Consider the following 15566-nt stretch of genomic DNA (forward strand, 5'->3'; position numbering starts at 1 on the left):
TACTCCGGCAGAAAGCCAAAAACTGACGGAGGGGAGGGGCTGGGGAAGGGGCTGAAAGCCGAACGGTTTAAGGAAATGTTCTAAAGTTGATAGTATTACCTCGGAATGCACCAGAAACAATGAATTATATCTCTAAATGAGTGGGTGGCAGGCTTGTGAATGATGTCAACAGAGCTGGAAAAAGCAAGAGAACTCCCACATTTCCAAACCCCAAGATCCTTAATCTGCATGTATTTGATCTTTAATGAGGCCGGTGTTTCTTGAGGGTTTTACAAAATATTTCTTTCACATCTCTTCGGTCTCGTTTTCTAAGGAAGTTATTCATAATGTCCTTAATTACAAGTTCCCTTAGTGATACAGTTAACAGGCTTTCCCAACGCAACAGCAGCCTTTTCAGGAACCAGACTGCTGCTAAGGGCCTCTGCGGCCCCCACCGCGCCTCATCCGAAGCAGCAACCTGGGCTCCCAGCGCTTGAGGCTTGCTTTAGACATAGCTGCCAGGCTCAGACCCTCCCACCCACCATCACGTAGACCCCCTACCATGACAAGAGAGGACAGTAGCACTCTGTGCCCTTCTGCTCCTCCTGTCACGTGGACACATTTTCCTTTAGCCTTCAGCAACTACACCCTGGCTGCTCTGGGTTTTTGGATGTACCACACAATGGAGGGTCTCAGTATCATGGCCTTGGAGTGCCAGTTACGGAGAGGCCCACTGCCAAGTGCAGAAAGGTGGCTGTGGGTGACATCAGGACGGGAGCACAACAGCCTAGGCAGGGATGACATTTCCTTCCTAGGAGCCTTGGGGCTAAGTGACGCCAGGGTCTCTGCGAGATGCACCCTGGGTTAGGCACATACCAAGGGCACTGCCCCCGCTGCCTGGAATCAACTGTCCCTCTCTGTGACTGCACACAGAAAGCCTGGGCTTTCCCCTAAGCCAAGACTCTTGACCCAGCAAATTAATATTTGACTAGACACAATCACCTCATCCTTCACATGGGAGGGCAACGGCTCTCGTGGGGCATGACTCACACGCACCAAGAATAGGCACAGCACCATCCTCACTTCCCAGACCTGAGTACCTAGGAGAACACACGGACTAGAGCAGAGGCCAGAGCCTGAGGCCGCCTGCCCAGGATGGGGGTCCTCGGTAGTTGTGGGCTGCAGGTGGTAAATAGCACAGAGGCCTCCTGGATGCCCTGGCTAGACAGCCTTGGTGAATGTCCCATTTGGCTTTTAAGGCTTTAACAGTTGTTTATTAACTGGATCCCTTCACGGAAGAATGGAGCGCATGTTCACGCTACTAGATTCCCAAGGGTGGGGAGATGAGGGCTTGCCATAACTGGGTTAGTGGGGCCTCAGTAAGGCCATGAGGTCAGGCACACCCTGGAGCCAGGACCCACACTGCATGACCCACATTCTCTTACAAATCTATTACCTTTGTGACCCCATAGCCATGGCCTGGACCTGCTCGGGCCACTCAGCTGTCCAGAAGGTTGGCAGGCTCTTGAGTGAGACTATCAGTTTCTGGGGCCTGGGAACCTCAAGATTATGCTAAGCATATACACTATTGCTTCCGAAGAAACTGGATCTGGCCTGGAGTTATAGCTATCACTTGACACAAGACAAGTGTCTTCTTTCTGTGTACACATACAATGGCAGTAGGGACCCAGAGTCTGGCTGCCTGTCAAGGTCATTGTCAGCAAGGCTACCCAGACAACTGACCTGCAGCTGGCCAGGGCAGAATGAAGCCCCTGTGAATCAGGACAGTGGTAACAGGGAGGGTGCAGCAACAGGAGCTGATGTGGGAAACCCCTCTGTATGACTGGCTAGTAAAGAAGCTGCTGTGGCCTACGGCAGGGTAGAATAGAGCTAGGAGGGAAACTTAACTGAACGCAGGGAGAAAGAAGGCAGAGTCAGGCAGACACCATGGAGCTGTCAAAGGAGAAAGCTGCAAGTCAGCCTCCAAGGAAACAAGACATGCAGAAAAATGAGATAATGCCAGAGCCTCGTGACAAAGCAGAGACTAATAGAAATGGGTTAATTTAAGATGTAAGAGCTAGTTATAAATATGCCTGAGTCATTAACCAAACAGCGTCATAATTAATATAATTTCTATTTGATTATTAAGGTCTAGGGGGCTAGAAAACTAAAGTGCAGTCTCTGTTTACAAGAAACCACAATTCCTCATATATCCACGCCCATCTAACCCTCTTTCTATTCCAAAACTACCCCAGTGCCTGGGATATATCCAAGTCTATCTATTGGGGGAACACACAGCACAGTGTGGAAACCCTATCACCATGGAGGAACTGGCTGAAATTGAGCTAATTGCTCAAGTGAGGATGGACTGGAGGCCAGAGGGGCCATGGCAATGCAGCTGGTGCAGTCAGGAACTACACAGCCTCTTGGCTTCTTTACAATCACGAGTTCAAAGCCCACAAGCAGATTTTAGATTCAGGGAGAAAAGCCAGGCACGGGAGGAGACTCTGGTTTCATTCACATCCATCGCATGCAGTGACCAGGGGGGCAGTGGCCATCATGCACAGCAGTATCCAGGTACAGGCTGCCCTTCCAGATAGCCAGAAACAAAGCTCGTCCACACAAAGTCGCACTGGTTGGGCAGCTGGTCACAGCCCTCTGGGGACGATGCTAGGCGTTCCTGGGGATAGCTTTGGGGAGCACCCTACAAGGCCTGGCCTCTCCTCTGGATGGACCCTGCCCCAGCCCTGTCTCACCTGTCCCTCTGCATCCATATCACTCTCCCCTGCATTCTGTAGGGGATCCAAAGCGGTAAGGAGTATGGAGACCAGCCAGATGCTGCAAGGGAGCCGCTAATGCATGGGATGCTTCCAGATCCTCTCTATCCCATCTATTCCCTCTGGGGGGCCACATGGGGGCATTTCCCTCACTGTATCTATGGCGGAATTCTCCTATGCTCACCAAAACCTCCCCTTGGAGACTCCCACACTAGGTGACTCCAGGCCCATGGTAAGTAGATAAATGTTGGACCTTGGGTCCGTTGACTTTAATAGCAGATATGGAAGGACAAACTTGGGGCTGGAGCTGATCACTCTTCAGCGTTCCAGGGCTAATGGGAACTAGGAAAGCGTCCGGGACACTGTGGAGGCCGAGCATCCTTGTCTCACCCAGGACCTGTGGACAGCCATGCAAGGACAAGGAACATTGCACATGTAATCACTCAATGATCCCAAGACGAGACCCTCTGGACTACCAGGTTGGGCCTGGATTTGACAATCATTATTTTGAGGGGTGTGCAGACCCAAGAGGATATCACGTGAGAACAGAGGCAGAGGGATACACTGACATGGCCACATCCCAGGGACCCTGGGGGAGCCAGGATGAGGCCCTGCAATCCTGTTTGCAGCTGTCTAGGATGTGGAATTTGCTATGAGGCCCCAGAGACTCCCACAGCCCCAGAGGCACAGTGGGAGCAGGAAGAAGAGGCTGAATTTCCAGGGTCACAGTGGCCCCTGCTGGAGGCAGCCCAGGCTGGCATGTGGTCATTGCTAATTCACATCACATGACTGTAATCTCATCTTACCAGGGGTCCTGGCCAAGGAGGGGCCAGGTGTCAGGCTGGGCCTCGCTGTCCACAAGCCTCCTTTCCGCTCCGCACAGTGCAGCCCTTTGATTTCCTTGGGCCTTGGCCACCATCCCAGGCTGCTCATTAAGCAATGGGGAGCCCAGCCCTGGTACCTCACCTAGGTTAGAGGCCCCATACCCTAGAGCCACAAACAAAGGCTTCTGCACATTTTAATCCTCAGAATGTTCTGTTTGAAAACTTAATGACAGTAGCATGGGTAGATCCATGGTGAGAACAGAAAAATATCCAGGGACCTCACAGCTGGACCGCAGCAGGCTTTCCCTTTCTTCTTTCAGTTGTGGGAAAACGGAAAAGGCAGAGGCAAGAATGGGACTTGGAAGAGTAGGAAGGGAATATACCGGGCTAAGCTGTCACTAAATCATGAAAGACCACCTCCATGCCCACCTGAGTGTGCCTGCACACTGCCAATCCTACACGCAGAGGCACCTGCTAGCCTGCCCGTGCTAGAGCTAACAGCAGGGCTGGGGTTTTTCTCGCTATCTATCCTTTCTCTATTCTCTGGACTTCTCTCCTCTGACAAGGCGCTCTCAGCGCTGGCATTTTAACCACATGTCAATATGGCCCCAGGACCTGCTCAAAACTACCCTGGGATTCTATCTCCAGGCAAAACCACGATATCTTCCATCTTCCGTAATCCCCCTCAATCGGTCCCAGGGAGTCTAAGGACTCTCCACACACAGACCTGAGAGCTACTTGGACCCTGTGGGCCCACAGCATCTCCCCCAGGAGGAGAATCCTGTGCTCTCGGGAGCTGCTCACACAACTTGCTCATGTGGGCACAAAAGTTCTGCTTGGCCTCCCACACCACTCACACACCAGAGGCCGGGAATGTTGGCCTACTAAGGGATCAGGTGGGGAGACGTGCCAAAGGCACAGAGGGATGAAGGGCATCTGACGGCACCAACTCCTTGCCAGACAGTGACCAACAACAAGGGTCTGGGAGCTGTGGAGAATTCTGCCCTCCTCCAGCAACAGGAAGTTGTGGAAATTCCCAGGGCTAGGACGAGGGCAGGAGGTCCTTAGCAGTCTGTGTCCTGGAGACCCATTGCTGTTTTAGCATGGCTGGAAGAAAGCATCTCCTGAGGGAGGGGCCATGCTGTGCCTGGGCCCATGGCCAATGGTCAGTTCTGTTTTCCTGGACGGCCATCCGACTCTTTGAAAACGTCTAGGTGATTCTCAAGCGCAGCTGGGTTTGTCCTGAAGCCTCGGCAGGAGGGTAGGGACAAAGGTCCCTGGTTACTGGAGGACAGTTATCTCTGGACACCAGCCTGGACAGCCCACTTCCTCACAGTGGTAGCTCGGAAACCCACCTACGGCCCGCCAAGCCAATGCTGGCAGCTGATTTCCTGTCTGGTCACTAGCCACCTCGCCGGGTGGCACATGGTCAAGGAACACAAATAATTCCACCTAGAATCCCTGGAATGCAATTAGGAAGGTTCAGGGATGCCAGAAACCAAGCAACCCAGCAGGGCCGGGCCACACACCCCCATTCTTTATCTCCTGCAGCCTGGAAGCCAGGTGGGAGACACCTGGGCGTCAGCCAGCCCAGCCTTGGCACCCCAAATCTTCTTCCCACCAGCTCTGGGTCACTGACAACATGGGAGAAGTGGGTGGGTGGCCCAGGCCCTCACCCAAACATTTCCCAGGGGCTTTCTCCAAGTTCCACCCACACCACTGAGGTTGCTGAACCACAGGCACGCCACGATTCACTGAGCAGGCCCTAGTGAGCACTGAGCTGCCCACATGAGTCTCTTCTGAGAAACTTTCAAAGTCAGGCTTGGGCATCCTAAAGCGTAACAGCCTCCACATGTCCACCGAGGCAGGGACCCCAGGACAACTCTGTGGATCTGCAAACCCCTAGAGGTGCAGTCTTGCAGGCAAGACTGTCGGAACAGGTTCTCCACCTAGGCGCACACCAGCCACTAGAGGGAGCTGCAGACCCAGCATTTCTCAGCCACTTGCAAGCTTTTCAAATAAGGTGTTTGCTTTGGCTCTTGGCGGGATACTGTGTCAGGAAAGAAACCACATACAGTAATTCAGAAAGCGAGAGAATAACTTCTCAGCCCACAACGCACACATAGAACCTCTGTGCCCACCTCCTCTGCTCACACATACTCACATGCACACACCTATGAGTCAGAGAGCAACACACACCCACACAGACAACAGATACACTCACAGAACACAGTGAAACATCCCACAAACTACACACAGACACACACATACGTGCCAGAAACACACATGCACACCTACACACTAGACACAGGCCTGCTGCACAGGTACACATAGGAGGAGCCCGCAGACATAAATGCAGCCTGACCCCTACTGTGCCCTGCTTTTATCCAAGACCTGTGGGCCACCCTCAGATGAAGGCATGTGGGCATGCTAGTCCATCCAGCAGCTCTGAGCCTCCATCCCACCTGCATCACAGCCTGGTCCAGCATCACAGAGCTGCAAGTATGGTGTTGTGCTGTCTTCCGGAAGATGGCATTTCCCTTCGTGTACAGGGCAAACTCCAAGAGTGGGTGGAACCCTGGGGTGAAGGGATGGAGACCCTAGAATCTGGACAGCAGAGCACAGAGCAGCTCCCTTGCCCTATGTTCCACACTGGGAGTGAACTTGCAGCCTCCACCAGTGCTAGGGAGGAATCCAGGCCTCCTGCCCACCTAACCGGGTAAGCACTCTCTGATTGAGCCACAGCTCAGCCCTGTCTGGTCTAAAATGATCTATTTTATCTTTTCCTCTGTGAGTTCAGCAGAACTATGCCCATAGGGCCTGTCCTAGTCCTTGGGAGCTATGATTGCTATGCTTCCTGTCAGCAATTCATCTCCAAGGGGACATAAGGGACACTGCCAGCATCTTCACTCCGGAAGCCAGGGAGATGAGGCAGCCTAACCCACAGGGTTCCCTTGGGGTGGGGAGAGAAGAGGTCCAGTATGAAGGACTCCCCACCAAGGCCATGCTAGGCTGGAGGCAGAAGAATCACAGGGGGGTGAGTGGATTCTAAGTGACAGAAAAACCAGAATGGCTTCCCAGCAGGAACTTGCCTGTCACACTTCCCGACTGTAGCCAGTCACACACATTTCCTGCTTCCAGCTGGGCACAGATAAACACTTAAGCCAAGGACTCAAGGTTGCTTATTAGAGCAGTCTCAGGAGGCCCAGTCTTACCTGTGTGAGGCTGTGTGAGCCTCCTCTGCAGCCTTGACCGATCTCTGGGATCCAGAGTTTCTGGGCCTGTCTCCACCCTGCGCCACGCCCACCCTCCCCTGTCCCAGTGACTCCCCGTTGTCTTCTGAGGCCTCATCTGCAAGAATGTCTCTGTGTGAGGCCCTGGGATATCCTAAATGAGATTTGAGTGTTTCTTGGACTTCCTATTCATATCAGGACTCTGGGCCCCAGCGTCTCTGATCATGAGGAGGGTTGGTCCTGCCCCTTGTCTGTAATTGACAAATAATCCTGTAAAATATAATAAAACTGTCTCGGCCACGCCAAGTAGCCATAAAGGTTTCAAGCATGTCACTTTTTAAACTAATCTCCGAACAAGCACTTTGTTGACTGCCGACTGCCGTAGGCTTAGGCCTCATCCTGAGGAGCCTTGGGTTTCCATCTGGAAATCATCGTTACAGGCCAGCATGGAGCATCTTCCAGCTGCAGACGGGTCTGCTAATGCCATTCAGCAAACACACTGTCCTCCGAAAGAATTGAACAGAGGCCCACGTGAGGCCCAGGAACTGTGGGCTGGCTCCACACAGAGGCCTGAGAAGCACACAGAGATCAGCAGCCATCAAAGGATACAGGAACCTACCTTTCCCTTTGTGGGGAAGAAGCTGCCCACACAAGACCAGACCCCAAGAGACATACTTTTGAGTGTGTGCCTATGTGCGTATGTAAGATGCAGAACACACACCCCTCTGGAGACTCGGCCCATCATGCTTCAGGCAGACAGGACTATGAAACAGAGGCTGTGTGTCTGCCTGGCTGCTGGCCATGGGTCTGCTCAGCTCCTCTACCTTCCCAGTCTGCAACCCCCACAGTGAGACAGTGAGCTGCCCGTGTCTTGCTAGCCCCGGTCTGCAGGCCTCAACAAAGCCCATTCTGCCAAGTTAAAAGTTGTTTCACACGGCAATGGGAGCTAGGAATGGATTCTACACTGAGCTTCAAAATCACAAGGACTGTGTGGTCTCAGGGACTTACAGAAGACACACAAGACAGACATGTTTTATAAGAGGCGTCACGGACAGCGCTTCATCACATGCACCCTGTAAAGGACACAGGAATGGCTGCCTCTAGGGCATGTGCACCAGAAAGGGTAAAGGTGACACGGTCGTTTACTGTCCATCTATTCCTGACCCCTACTTTACAAAGAAGTCCCCCTTACAGATTGAAGAAATCAACTGCTAAGTCCACCATCACTCGTACAGATGACGGGAGAAATGAGGAGGCTTTGTAGGTGAGACCGTTAAATGTCTTTAAAATCTTTCTCAGCATTGTCTTCAAGACTCCCAAAACATTTGACCTTAGGGACATCCCCCAAGAAGACCCACAGGCCCCGGTGCACAGACCCAGGTGAGCGGAACTCTCCGGCTAGCACTTCCTATTCTGGTGTGAAGGACAAACAGACAAGGCCTGGGCACCCGCATACTGCTCAGAGGGGCTCAAGGGAGGAGAAGAGGGACCTAGAAGGCAGCATCTTCTTGGCTGCCCTGGGTAGCACACAAACTACCCTGACAATGACAGGGCAGCCATCCCGGCAAGCAGCACTCACCAAACCTCTCCACCTCTTGACTCAGCCACCTCCTCCTCCCATTTGACAAATATGAGCTCAGTGGGTCTCCCTCTTCAAAGCCGATCACCCTACCTCCCAAGCTAACCGGTACGGCTGCCTGGTCTCAATGGGTCTCTGCCAGGACTCTGTGACATGGCTGAGCACTGAACGCTGAAGGGGCATCAAACGGCTGCTCCTCCAAACCCACACCCAGCAACACCACCCATAGAGGCTTCCAGAGCTCTGTCCACAAAAGGCACCTACCTCTGTGGGGGTGCTGAGCCTTTCTATCCCTCTCTCTGTACATCTGCAGAAGAGAAACACTGAGGCTTAAAGAGGGCATGTGACCCAGTGGGGCCTCTGAGGGAAGACGGGGCGTTGGTGGTCAGTGTAAAGAGGACAGGACAGAGTTCACACCGGGCTGGGGACTGGAGCCCTGTGCACACGGCTGCACTCCGGGCTCCCGCTCTCTGAGAAGTGGTCCCCAGACAGGGGCACTGTCAGGTGGGCAAACTCAGGTCCTTAGCCTCCTGTCTGTGGACTTAGTATTTTAAAATCTCCTAAGAATGTCAACTATAAAGAGGGTTTTTTTTTTCTTTAACCAGTTTAAAAATTGAATAAAATGTCCCTTTATTCTCCAAGTGTCTATGGCCATCTGAACAAACAGCAGGGCCCACTCCTTGTCCTTCTGGATACTGACAAGGTCAAACAAAGTTAAACATTAAAGGGTTCCCGGACCCTTCCAGTAGGGAAGGGTTGTTGTTATTTTCTTTGGCTGAGCTGATTTCAGAGCTCCAAAGACGACAATCCTGTGTGGGAACGGCTGGCTTTCAGACCCTATCAAGGGTTGTCAGTCAGTACAGGGAAGGGCCCAGGGGCCTCTGCCTGCAGCAGACATTTCCGGGTAGACTTTTATGGCATATTCAGTCACTCTGGAAGTCCAGAGGGTGACGAGGGGACTAGGCAAGGTGTTGGAAACTTCTGTGTTCTCACTCTTTGGTTTCTGTCGTGGGAACGTGGCAGGTCTCAAGCAGGAGCTGTGGGTCTTCTCGTCACCTCACCTTGAGGGTCTCACGGCGACAGCAAAAGGAGTTTGTACCTCTCAGCCTGCAGATGCCCTGTGCCGCCTTCTTAAAAGGTGTGCTGCAAGCCCAGGGAGGGCCTGAGGAGGCTTCCACCTCCATAGTGATAGATTAGACCAAACAGAAAGAAAGCGACTGTTTGCCTGCTGGTCCTGGCTCTTTCCCAAGCTGTGTGGCCCAGACAGCCCTCCTAGACTCCAAGAACAGAGCAGAGGCAAGCTGGAGGACCTGGTGTTCAGAACATAAGGGTCACTCACACAAAAATAAGAGCAGAAGAGGAAAGTGACGGTGTGGCTCTCTCCAAAGCCTGTGTGACCAGAGGTGGCATCAGTAGAACACGCGTGTGTGGGGACGAGGAGCCCCACCTGCAGACGACGCATCATCACCCCAGATTAAGCACCATTTACCCCTTTCGTATTTATTCAGCTTAAACCCAACAGTAACTTACTTGGACCAAGTGACCTTAAGACATGGAGGCTGGGGTCAGCATCGTAGATATTACCTTCTCCTGGAGTACCAGCTCTGCCAGCCTTACCTCAGCAAGACCCTGGGGAAGGGGGGGGCGCACCAATTACCTAGCTCTGGCAGGACCCTGCTGGGATCCTCCCAAAACCCTCAGTCAAGCCATTCTGCTCTGAAGCGCTGGGAGGGAAGTGAGTGGGCATGGCAGGAGGGACTATAGGGGCAGAAGCCCACAGAGGGTATCCATGGGGCTCTGACTTCCTGGGTAAGGGAAGAATAAAGATGGCTGACACCCCAGGCTAGAAAGCAACCATTGGACAGAAGCATGCTGGCCACACCAGCCTTCTCCATTCCCACGTGAATTCATGAGTACCCAAAGAAGGACCAGATGGTGTGTCTCTGCTGTGGCCCCAGAGACCAAAGGCAGTGACTGTACTGTCCCCACCACCACTCAGGGCTCAGGCATTTAAACCACATCAAAGGCAGACACTGAAAGCCTTAGTGACCACATAATGCCCTCTAAATCCAAGACCTTGAGGAGAATCATACAGGGCTTGAGGGGCCTTGAGAAAGTCAAATCTTCCCTCTGAGCCACAGCAGTCTAGCTTCTCCCTGGTTCGCACAGCTACCACATGGTCAGGTGATGCCTGTTGCCTCCCTGGTCCCTGTACCAACAGGTTCTCGGTGGGAGTCACTATCCCTCCCTCCTGCTCTCGGACCTCAGTGAAAGCATCCATCAGTCCATAGTGGAGGGGACAAAGAGGCTACACCCTGCTCTGTGCCTCACCCCTCCCTGGACAACCTATAGACCAGACAAGCCACTGTGACCAGAATGTGACTCTCCCCTGCCAGTCATCCAGATATAGACACACCGGAAGAGGAATGACCCACCCTGTGGGCAGGTAGTTAGGGCTGGCTGTGGACTAGATATGGAAGGACCCCTTGGGTTGTGTTGTCGGCAGGGGGCCATTCCTGCCCTTTTAGATTCTGTTGCTTGTCTATGGATCTGACAGGCTCGCCCACCTGACCAAACCTGCCTTTCTGGACATGTGCTCGGCCAATGGAGACCTGGGCCCGGGGTTGCCACAGTAGCTGCCAGCTGCCCTCAAAGCTCCCACTCCGAGCTCTTTACTAAGAATAAAAGTAAATACACACTACCCACCCTAGGACCCCAGGCTGAGAGGAGTCTGCTCTACATTCCTGGGCTTCCAGGGACTTAGCCAGCCACCCACGCTCTCCATCTGCCTCTGTAGCCAGATCCAGGGTCACGAAGAATGACCCCAAGCCTGCCCTGGGTGGGCCTAATCCCACCTCCCTCCTTGTCTGCTTGTCCAGGCTCAGGTGGAGAATCATTCCAGGACATTCATTTTGAATGAGCCACTCAAACACACAGGTGGCTGAGGTCCAGGGCAGGCAGAAAGGCCCTCTTCCTGATGGTGACTCTCCACAAAAGGCTGTCAATAATCAAAGCACTGCAAGTCATGGGCTAGGGGCCTCAGCCGGGTAGGAACTATAGCTCTGACCACAGGGAGAGCCCAGCACACACAAGGAAGGTAGGAGGCCACTAGAGAGGCAGAACACCCCTAGCCATGGGGTCACACCCTTGGACATGGACACAACTCTTATCCCCACATAAGTATCCAGCAAGGCAGTAGAGCATGCTGGGAAATCAAGGAAAGCCGTGTCAGGGGTGACCAGGGCTGGTCCAAGCGCCAAAGCAGAAGCTCCAGGAAGGCAGAAGAATTTAATATCAAAGTTGTCATCAGTGTCAAGCAAGGTGGCCATCCTATACCTTACCAAGAAACTGAAACCCACAGGTCCAGACATTAACAATGGGGATAATGACCTGAAAAGAAAGCAACATTCTGATCATGGAAGGAAGAAAACACCCAGTACTGTTCATCCCTGCAGGGGAGCCTGCAGCCTGAGGGAGTCACTTGATCTGTTAGGTGTGGAATATGTGAGCCTGGAACCAGAGAAGGATCATCCAACCCCTTAGTGAGCCTTGTGGATGGGCAGAAAGAACTGGTGTTACCAAGACAGGGAATGGATTCAGAGCAGACACAGGGGAATGAGAATGGATGGATGCATAGATGGATGGATGGATGGATGGAAGGAAGGAAGGAAGGATGGAAGGAAGGAAGGAAGGAAGGAAGGATGGGCAAACACACCAGTGAATGAATACACCCTGAGAACTGTCCTTGATTGACAGTCTTCTCTATTTCTCCTTTCTCTTCCACAGGGAACTACCCCTCTCTCACGGGGGCACAGCAGAAGACATGGATTCCCACAGTGTGGATGAGCTCCAACCCAGGGAACAGAGGTCCACTATTCCTCCTAGACACCTACAGCCTTTGTGCCTTGGGACCTTCACTGTGATCTCCAAAGGCTGCTGCTTAGGAGCCGTGTGGAGAAGGAAGCCAGGAGAAACCAGGGCTGTAAAGAGGCCACAGTCTCCAATCAGAGACACAGAGTTCAGAAGACACATTTTCAAAGAGAGAGTAGCGCAATAGATCACCAGGCAGTTGGCCGAGTGCAGCCTGACGCTCACTACACAGGCAGACCCAGAGACACTACGGACATGAAGAAACCAGTCTCCAAGTGCACAAGCAGGTTCCACCTGGAATATTCGGCCCAAGCAGGAGTCGACAATAGACAGAGTCAGAAGTGGCATAGATCAGAGGTTTCCTGGGACCATCAGTGATGCTGGGTTTCCTTTTGGGACTATGAGAATGTTCTCAAACTAGATCACAGTGATTACTGGACAACATCAAATACCCCTGAACCATTCACTGTGAGATGCTCAGTTTTCTGCCACGAGAACTTTCCCTCGATGACAAAGTAGAAGGATCCTATGGTTCCCATGCTGAGAAGACGAAGCACGGGACATTTGAGGAAGCCACCACCACGTGTCATGGTTGCTCTGGAAGTCTCCTAGCCTGTAGACCCTTTCTGCACACACCCTGCGTTCCAGTCAGTCCGGGTGGGCCCTCCCAACCTGCCTTCCCCTGGAGTCTGCTCAGTCAGGTCTCCAGCAAGCATAGCACTGCCTGAAGCCCCAGACACCTCCTCTTCCTCAGCACATCTCTGCTAGTTACCTTTGCCTCACCAAATACCTGACAGAAACAACGAGGAAAAGGTTCATCTGGACTTGGGGTTTTGAGGTACTTGAGACCATCATGAGGGGGAAACGCACAGTGAAGTTTATGGCCATGGGAGTGTGAGGCAAAGGCTCGTTTCCCAGGTGCGGTCAGGAAGCAGAGAAACAAGGGACAGAATCAGGGACCAAACTTCTAAAGGTTCACCCCTAAAACTCAACTGTCAGGCAGGCCCTACCTCCTAAAGACCCCTCAACCTCCTACAAAGCATCACAATCCACGGACCACACACTCAAAACGTGAGTCCATAGGAGATATTTCCATTATACACCATACATTTCTTTGGTCGGCCCCACAAAGGCTTCTGGCCATCTCTCACAACACAAAATGTTTTAACAGCCCTAGCACTGTTCCAAAGTCCAAAATATCTCTTGAAGCACAAGGCAAACTCCTTAACGGTGAGTCTCAGTAAAAATCGGAAAGAAACTGCATAGTTACAACACACAATACACAGAATAAACACTCCCACTCCCAGAGGGAGGAATGTGGGGGATAGCAAGGAAAGACCTGGCCAAAGCAAGCAAACACCAATCCCTGCAGCTTCGTGTCCAGCATCTGTGGGACGCTGGGCTGTGAGCTCCAACTGGCTTAGCTATAGCGCTGCCGTTATGGGCCTGTCACTGGCAGGAAACACCGCCTCCCAAGTACTTGGACTAGCTCTACCAAGTACCTACAGCTTTCCTTGGCAAATATTTCATGTTCTTGACATTGTCGATGTCTTGGGGTCTCCACTTAACTTGGGCTTCACCCTCAAAACTTCCTGCATCATCGCCCTGTTTGGGGGCCTCCACAGGCGATCAGACCCAGGTACACACTGCTGGCCTCACGAGTTGGGTTTGTTTGTTTGTTTGTTTGTTTTTAAGCTCTAGAACAACACCTCACAACTCTTTTGTTTGGGTTTTTTTAAGATAGGGTTTCTCTGTGTAACCCTGGCTGTCCAGGACCAGGCTGGCACTGCACTCAGAGCTGCGTCAGCCTCTGCCTCCCAAGTGTTGGGTTTAAAGAGACACCACCACTGCCCACCTTTCTTTCTTTTTTTTTTTAACCTCGACTCTTAAATGCTCCTCATGCCTGTGAAGTCAGCACTGCACAGACAATACCAAGTTCTGCTGCCCACTCAAGAAGCGGCCGGCACCGCTGGACCACAGCTGCAAAGACTTCTGCCCTTGACTAAACCTGAACAAACCTTTCCCTTGGGAGCTCCTGGCTGGGCACCCTTAGCTCTTGCTTTTTAGATGAAGTTCTAACGCATTTTCATTTTGAAACCTCAGAGCCTTTGATGGGAGGGCTCTCTGCCAGGTACATCAGTCCATTACTTTTCAGTTCAACCTTATTCCAATTTTCAGGTTATAGGAAGAAGGCCATGCTATCCCTTTCACGGTCCTGTAACCCCGTTCCCAATGGAATCCTTGTTCCCCACTGAAACCTCATGAACACGGTGTTTACCGCCCGTGTCTCTGTCAGTCGATTGGTGTACTGGACTTCCGTGCTCCCACCTGAATTGTCCATTACCGTCTGTTTACTGAATTCTCAGTCTTCTACCAACCACAGCCCTTTGACAAATTAGTTACGGCCTATAGATCACAGCAATGGCTCCAATCCCTAGGTGCTGGTTTCTGCTATCAGTTAATTTTGCATAGACCAGAGACCTGACAGAAATGATGTTGGGATGAAAGGTTTGTTCTGACTCAGTTTCAGGGAAGGAGACATGACGGGGTTCAGGGTGGTGGGAAGGTGAGGCGCTGGCTACCCACATGACGCAAGCAGCCGGTCAAGACAAGCAGGAGCAGACTCCTCAATGCTCTCCTCCCCCTACTTTGCTCTACTCCCAAGAGCTTGTCCCCACCCTCGAAAGGTTCCACAGCCTTCCATGTAGCACCAAAATCTGGGAACCTAGCATTCAAAACATGTGCCTGCTGGGGACAGCTCAGATCCAAACCCTAACACCTTCCAACCTAAGCGGACCCAATCCAACCCACAGGAGGTACAGGGCACCACCCTGACCAACACAGCAAGGTGCACAGTCACGGTGCCCTACAGTGAGTGACCAAGGGTGGCTGAGGAAGGTGAACCATGCAGGATGAGCCGTGTAGGAGGTGGTGCTAATGGCCTTGACTACTCACTGTGAAGAGGCCCACAGTGTCACCATCCAGGGTGCCTCCTGTCCACCCAGCTCTTTGTGGTAAGGGACCAAACTACCAGGGAGGCTGCCTCGGGCTCTCAGGCTGCTCAGGTGAGTCACTTCATTAGTCAGACCTGAGCTCAGAGCCCAGGAGTGGCCAGGTGCCAGCGCATTCCTGAGCCTCCCGCTTAGCAGCGCTCTCAGCCTGAAGACCCAACATGGGCCCAGCGCCTGCCCCAGCAGACTGATGACAAGAAAATGGGAGTAGAGGAAACAGAAGGGAGCGCAGTGTGACAACCGCCAGAATCCCCAGGGAACCTTCCCTGGACAGAGAAGAGAGCAGGGCCAGA

This window comes from Myodes glareolus, chromosome 18 (assembly GCF_982192425.1).
Source record: "Myodes glareolus chromosome 18, mMyoGla1.1, whole genome shotgun sequence".
NCBI classification, from domain to species: Eukaryota; Metazoa; Chordata; class Mammalia; order Rodentia; family Cricetidae; genus Myodes; species Myodes glareolus.